The sequence below is a fragment of the Herpailurus yagouaroundi genome, unplaced genomic scaffold, assembly GCF_014898765.1.
Source record: "Herpailurus yagouaroundi ecotype Mexico unplaced genomic scaffold, PumYag 67350, whole genome shotgun sequence".
Lineage (NCBI taxonomy): Eukaryota > Metazoa > Chordata > Mammalia > Carnivora > Felidae > Herpailurus > Herpailurus yagouaroundi.
The window spans coordinates 189,427-197,005 of NW_024420170.1; positions in this window are offsets into that span (position 1 = coordinate 189,427).

Here is a 7,579-nt window from a genome sequence, read left to right on the forward strand (position 1 = left end):
CGTTTATTCATATTTGAGAGACAGAGAGAGACAGTGCAAGTGGGGGGAGAGGCAGAGAAAGAGGGAGACACAGAATCCGAAGCAGGCTTCAGGCTTTGAGCTGTCAGCACAGAGCCTGAGGCGCGGCTTTAACTCATGAGCCATGAGATCATGATCTGAGCAGAAGTTGGATGTTTAAAGGACTGAGCTACCAGAGGCCCCAAGTCTAATAGTTTTTAAAAAATAATATCTTCTTTTTTTGATCTTCCCAGACTTATAGTTAATCTCCCAAGAAAATTTATTAAAAAATAAACTTGATTTTGGAATAGTTTTAGATTTAGCAAAAGTTTATTTAAAAATAATAGAGGTTTGCAGAGGAGGTAAGATGATCCAGTAGTAGGGGGACCCTATGTTTGCCTCATCCCTCTACCATAGATAGATAAATATCAAATTATTCTGAACACCCACAAATTCAGTCTGAGCACTGAGAGACCAAACTGTACAGCTAGAATGAGAGAAAAGCCACATCATGGAAGGTAGGATGTATGGAGATGGGATTTGCAGAGAAGAAAAGAATCACATGTGCTGTGGAGGGGAGGGAGCCCTGATCACGGACAGAGAGAGAGAGAGAGAGAGAGAAAGCAATGCACAGGGGATCACACAAGAAAAACACATTTCCCAAAGCCAGTGACTGGAAAAATAAGAAGGGCTGATTATCATGGATTTTTACAACTATTGGAGCTCAAAGACTGAAGTTTTAGAAGTCTGTGCATCTTTGAAATTACCCATAGCAACTTATTACTACACATGTCTCCTGAGGCAACGGAATTAAAAGAAAAAATTAACCATTGGGACTTCATCAGGATAAAATAGTTCTGCACAGTGAAGTAAACAATCCAGAAAACTAAAAGACAATTTTTAGAATTGGAGAAGATATTTCCAAATGACATATCTGATAAAGGGTTAGTATCCAAAATCTATAAAGAGCTTATTAAACTCAACACCCAAAAACAAACAATACAGTTAAGAAATGGGCAGAAGACATGAATAGATATTTTTCCAAAGAATGCATACAGATGGCTAAAAGACACACCAATATCACTCATCATCAGGGAAATACAAATCAAAACTGCAATGAGATAGCAACTCACACCAGTCAGAATGACTGAAATTAACAACATAGAAAACAACGGATGTTGACAAGGATGAAGAGGAAGGGGAATCTTCTTACACTGTTGTTGCATTAAGCATAGGACTTCAGCTCAGGTAATGATCTTATGCTGCATGAGCTTCAACCCACATCAGGCTCTATGCTGACAGCTGAGAGCCTGGAGTCTGCTTCAGATTCTGTTCCTTGATCTCTTTGTGTCCCTCCCCTGCTTGCACTATGTCTCTCTCTCAAAAATAGATAAACATTAAAACAAAAGTTAAAAACAGGACTACCTTATGACCCATCAATTGCACTACTAGGTATTTACTCAAAGGACACAAAAATACTAATTTTAAGGGACGCATGCACCCTGATGTCTATATTAGCATTATCAACAATAGTTAAATTATGGAAAGAGCCCAAGTGTCCATCGAATGATGAATGGATAAAGAAGATTATATATATATATATATATATATATATATATATATATGCATATGCAGTGGAATACTACCCAGCCTTAAAAAGGAATTGAATCTTGCCATTTGTAAGATTTGGATGGAGCTCAAGTATATTATGCTAAGCAAAATAAGTCAGCCAGAGAAAGACAAATATATTATTTCACTCATATGTGGAATTTAAGAAACAAAACAGATGAACATAGTGGAAGGAAATAACAAAATAAAATAAAAACAGATAGGGAGGCAAACCATAAGAGAAACTATTACCTATAAAGAGAAAACTGAGTATTTCTGGAGGGGAGGTGTTGTGGGGGCAAGGTCTAAATGGGTGATGGGTATTAAGGAGGGCACTTGTGATGAGTACTGGGTGTTATATATAATTGATGAATCACTAAATTCTACTCTTGAAACTAATATTACAGTATATGTTAACTAACTGCAGTTTAAATTAAAACTTGAAACATTAAAAAAAGAATGGTATCTTGTGTTGATTTCCAATTATTTGAAGGGCTTTTATAATAGCTTTACTTTTATTGAAACGTAATTGACATATAACTTTATATTAATTTCATTGTACAACATGTTTTTTACGTTTATTTATCTTGAGAGATAGAAAGAGAATGTGAGCAGGGGAGGGGAAGAGAGAGGGAGAGAGACAGAATCCCAAGCAGATTCTGTGCTGTCAGCACGGAACCTGACACCGGGCTTGAACTCATGAACAGTGAGATCATGACCTGAATCGAAATCTAGAGTTGGGTGTTTGTCTGAGCGACCCAGGCACCCATGTACGAATGTGATATTTGTATAAATTGTGAAATGGTAACCATTATGAGTCTAGTTACCATCATCACTATCCATAGGTGCAAATTTTACTTTATTTTGTTGTAATAAGAACTTTTAAGAAGTACTCATAACAACTTCCAAATATGTGATACAATATTAACTATAGTCACCTTGCCATATGTTATATCCCCATGACTTATTTTATAACTGGAAATTGGTACTTTTAACCCCCTTCACCAATTTACCCCATCCCTCCAAGTTACTACCAAACTCTTCTTTTTATCTTTGGGCTTGATTTTTTGGCTTTGTTTGTTTGTGTGTTTTGTTTTTTAGATTCCTCTTATAAGTGAAATCATACAGTATTTCTCTTTATCTGAAATATTTCACTTAGCACAATACCTTCATGGTCTATTTATATTTGCAAAAATGACAGTACTTCATTATTCTTTATGGCTGGGTAATATATATAATCATATTTTCTTTATCCACTCTTCCATCAATGAACACTTCAGGTTGTTTCCATATCTTGGCTATTATAAATAATGATGCAATAAACATACATCTTCTCAAAATAGTGTTTATGATTTCTTCACATAAATTCCAAGATGTAGAATTTCTGAATGACATAGTAGTTCTATTTGTAATTTGAGGAAACTTCATAATATTTTATGTAGAGGCAGCAACAATTTAAATTCCCACCAACAATACACAAGTGTTACCTTTTATCCACATCCTCATCAACACTTGATATTTGTCTTTTTATTTTTTTAAGGTTTAATTTAAATTGTAGTTAGTTAATATAGAGTGTAATATTAGTTTCTAGTGTACAATGTAGTGATTTAACACTTCCATACAACACCTGGTGCTCAGCACAAGTGCACTCCTTAATCCTCATCACCTATTTCACTGATCTCCCCACCCACCTCCCATCTTATAAATATCAGTTTATTCTCTATAGTTAAGAGCCTGTTTTTGCTTTGTCTCTTTCTCTTTTTTTCCTGTTTACTCAAATTTTGTTTTTTAAATTCAACATATGAGTGAAATCATATGTTATTTGTCTTTGACTTATTTCATTTAGCAAAATATTCCTTAGATTCATCGCAAATGGTAAAATTTCACTCTTTTTATGGCTGATACATATATATATATATATATATATATATATGGATATATATGGATAAAGAAGATGTCATGTATATATATACATGAGTCATATATATATACACACCATATATATATATGTATATGTATATGTATATATATATATATATATATATATATATATGACATCTTCTTTATCCACTCAACACTTGATAAACATATGGGCTGCTTCCATAATTTGGCTATTGTAGATAATGCTGCTATAAACATTGATGTGCATGTACCCCTTGACTTGGCATATTTATATTCTTTAGGGGAAAAAATATTGTTAAAATATGATATCCAAAGCAATATATACACAATTCAATCCCTTTCAAAATATCAACAGTGTTTTGCAAAGAGATAGGACAAGCTATCTTCAATTTTTTTTATGGAACTACAAAAGACCCCAAATATTCAAAGCAAACTTGAAAAAGATAAGCAAAGCTGAAGGCATCACCCTTCCAGACACAAGTTATATAACAAATCTGTAGTCATCAAAACAGTATAGTATTGGCAAAAAATAGACATATAGATCAATAGAACAGAATAGAAAACCCAGAAATGAACCCATAACTTTATGGTCAGTTAGTCTTCAACAAAGTAGGAAAGAATATCCAGTGGAAAAAAGGTAGGCTCTTCATCAAATGGTATTGGGAAAACTGGCGAGAAAAATGCAAAATAATGAAACTGGACTATGTTCTTGTCTTTTTAATAATAGACATTCTAAGAGGCATGAAGTGATATCTCATTGTGGTTTGATATGCATTTCCCTGATGATTAATGATGTTGATCATTTTTTTCATGTGCCTCTTGGCCATCTGTATGTCTTCTTTGGAACAAAATAAGTCTATTCAGATCTTCCTAATGTCTAATCACTTTTGCTTTTGAGTTGTATGAGTGTTTATATATGTTGGATATTGGCCTCTTATGTATGATTTATGAATACTTCCTCCCATTTGTATTTCACCTTCCAAATTGGTGACTGATTTCCTTTGCTATGCAGAAACTTTTTAGTTTGATCTAGTTGCACTGTCTATTTTTGCTTTTATTCACTTTACTTTGGCGTTAGTTTGAAAAAATCATCACTAGGTCTTATATCCAGCTTACCACCTGTTTGTGTCTAGGGGTTTTATGGTTTTAGGTCTTACATTCAAGTATTGTGTCAATTATAATTTTTTTTTGTTCATCATATAATTTTGTTTCTTTATTTTTCATGTGGCTGTCCAGTTTTTCCAGCATCATTTAATGAGCTCCCTTGCCCCATTGGATATTCTTGGCTACTTTGTCATAAATTAATTGACCATATATGTGTAGGTTTATTTACGGGCTCTCTTTTCTGTTTTATTGAACCATGTGTCTATTTCTATGCCAATACTATACTACTTTAATTGCTATAGCTTTGTAATTTAGTTTGAAATCCATTTGGGACACAACACAGGAAGCCTTAACAGGAAAGTACATTGCAATTCATGCCTATATCAAGAAGCAAGAAAGATCCTAAATACACAACCTAACAGTACACATAAAGGAGCTAGAAAAGGAGCAGCAAATCAAGCCTAAAACCAGCAAAAGAAGGGAATTAATAAAGAGTACAGACGAAATACATGAAATAGAAACAAACAAACAAAAAAACCCACAGTAGAACAGATACATGAAACTAAAAGATGCTGTTTTGAAAGAACAAAGTTCATAACCCCCTAGACAGACATATCAAAAAGAAGAGAGGGCCCAAATAGATAAAATCACGTATGAAACAGGAGAGATCACAACCAACACCACAGAAATAAAAAAAAAATTATAAGAAAATACTATGCAATATTATATTACAACTAACTGGACAATCTGGAAGAAATGAACAAATTCCTAGACACACCAAACTCAAACAGGAAGAAATATAAAATTTGAACTAGCCCATAACCAGTAAAGAAATTGAATTGGTTATCAAAAAAATCTCCCAACAAATAAGAGTCCTGGTTCAGATGGCTTTCCAGGGGAATTCTACCAGATATTTAAAGAAAAGTAAATACCTATTCTCCTCAAACTGTTACAAAAAATAGAAAAGGAAGGAAAGCTTCAAAATTCATTCTATGAAGCCTGTACTACCTTGATCCCAAAACCAGGCAAAGTCCCCACTAAAAAGGTGAATAAATATAGGCCAATATCTGTGATAAACCTCAATGCAAAAATTATCAACATGATAATAGCAAATCAAATTCAACAGTACATTAAAATAGTTATTCAGCATAATCGAGTGGGATTTATTCGTGGGCTGCAGGGCTGGTTCAGTATTCACAAATCAATCAATATGATACACCACAAAATAAAAGAAAGGGTAAGAAACCAGGTGATCCTTTCAATAGATGCAGAAAAAGCATTTGACAAACTACAGCATCCTTTCTGGATAAAAACACTCAAGGAGGTCGGGATAGAAGGAACATACCTAAACATCATAAAACTATATGGAAGATGGACAACTAATATCATCATCAATGTGGAAAAACTGGGAGCTTTACCCCTAAGATCAAGACGTGACAGAGATGTCTACTCTCACTACCATTGTTCAACATAGTGCTAGAAATTCTACCCTCAGCAATCAGAAATAAAAGGCCTACAAATTGGCAAAGAAATCAAACCTTCACTCTTTGCAGATGATATGACACTCTACATGAAAAACCCAAAGACCACACACACACACAAACTGCTAGAAATCAGGGCGCCTGGGTGGCTCAGTCAGTTGAGTGTCCACCTTCAGCTCAAGTCATGATCTCACGGTTCATGGGTTTAAGCCCCATGTGGGGCTCTGTGCTGACAACTCGGAACGTAAAGACTACTTCAGATTCTGTGTCTCCCTCTCCCTCTACCCCTCCTCTCCCACTCACGCTCTGTCTCTCTCTGTCCCTTGAAAATGAATAAATCTTAAAAATATATAAATAAATTTAAAAATGCTGCTGAAACTTATATGTGAAATCATCAAAGACACAGGATACCAAATCAACTTACAGAAATCGGTTGCATTTCTATACATCAATAATCAAGCAGCAGAAAGAGAAATTCAGGAATATATTCCATTTACAATTGTACCAAAAACTGTAAGATACTTAGGGACAAAACTAAGTAAAGAGGAGAAATATCTACACACAGAAAATTTTAGAAAGCTTATGAATGAAATTGAGGAGGACAGAAAGAAATGGAAAAACATGTCTGTACTACCCAAAACAATATACACTATCAATGCATTCTCTATCAATATAACAACAGCATTCCTCATAGAGGTAGAACAAACAATCCTAAAATTTGTATAGAACCAAAAAAGACCCCTAACAACCAAAGTACTGTTGAAAAAGAAAACTGAAGCTGGAGGATTCACACTTCTGGACGTCAAGCTGTATTACAAAGCTGTAATCACCAATAAAGTATGGTACTATACAAAAACAAACACACAGATCAATGGAACAGAATAGAAAATACAGAAATGGACCCACAAACATATGGCCAAATAATCTTTCACCAGGCAAGAAAGAGTACCCAAAGGGGGAAAAACAGTCTTCTCAGCAAATGGTGCTGGGCATTCTGGACAGCAATATGCATAAGAATGAACGTGGACCACGTTCTTATGCCATACACAAAAAGAAATTCAAAATGGACTAAAGATCTAAATGTGAGACAGGATACCATCAAAAATCCTACAGGAGAAAAAAGGCAACAACTTCTTTAACCTGGGCCTCAGCAACTTCTTACTTGACATTTCTCCAGAGACAAGGGAAACAAAAGCAAAAATGAGCAAAAATGAAGATAAAAACTTCTGCACAGCAAACGGCAGAAAATGGCAGCATAGAAGGATGCTGGGCTCACCACGCATCCTGCTGATCACTTAGATTACACCTACACCTGCCTAAATAACCCAGAAAACCGCCAAGCACAGACGAGAGGCCCACTGAAGAGGGTAGGAAGGGTAGCGAGGCAGTGCCCGCTCCACGGACTGGCGGGAGGGAGCCGGGGCGGAGGGGCGGCCCCCCGGCCAAGCAGAGCCTCGGAGTCTGGCTTGCAAAAGCGGAGGGGCCGG